We start from the raw sequence: 500 nt of genomic DNA, 5'->3' as shown, positions 1-500 counted from the left end.
CGCAACGCCTTATAAACCCTTTGGATCCGAGGAAGGGGTTTCCTCCGGAAGGGTTAAGGGAACATCTGGAAGTTTCCGGAAAGGTCTCGAAGGTTCTTGAGGATTCTGGAAAAGTCTGGGAGGATCCCAGGGTTCGGGAAAGTTACCTGACCTCAGGTAGTGGGAAGGGTCTTTCTTAGCGGAAGGATCGAGAGGTCTCCAGAAGATTCTGGAAGTTTCTCGGTTGTTCGGAAAGGGTCTGGAAGGGTCTCGAGGGTTCAGGAAAGCTACCTGGTCTCAGGGAGTGGGAATGGCTTCCCTTGGTGGAGGAGAGGTATAGGAAATGGTTTGTGTTCCACCTAACGGGGTGGCGCTCGCGTCGGCGGGCTTAAGGCCCGTAGTAGTTTACTATCCACCTAACGAGGTGGCGCTCGCGTCGGTGGGCTTAAGGCCCACAGTGACTTATCTTCCACCTAACGAGGTGGCGCTCGCGTCGGCGTTCGTATGGTTTAAAGAAAAAT

The sequence above is a fragment of the Odontomachus brunneus genome, unplaced genomic scaffold, assembly GCF_010583005.1.
Source record: "Odontomachus brunneus isolate Ranch 3 - 2012 unplaced genomic scaffold, Obru_v1 Obru_scaffold_172, whole genome shotgun sequence".
NCBI lineage: Eukaryota > Metazoa > Arthropoda > Insecta > Hymenoptera > Formicidae > Odontomachus > Odontomachus brunneus.
This window is presented reverse-complemented; position numbering follows the sequence as displayed.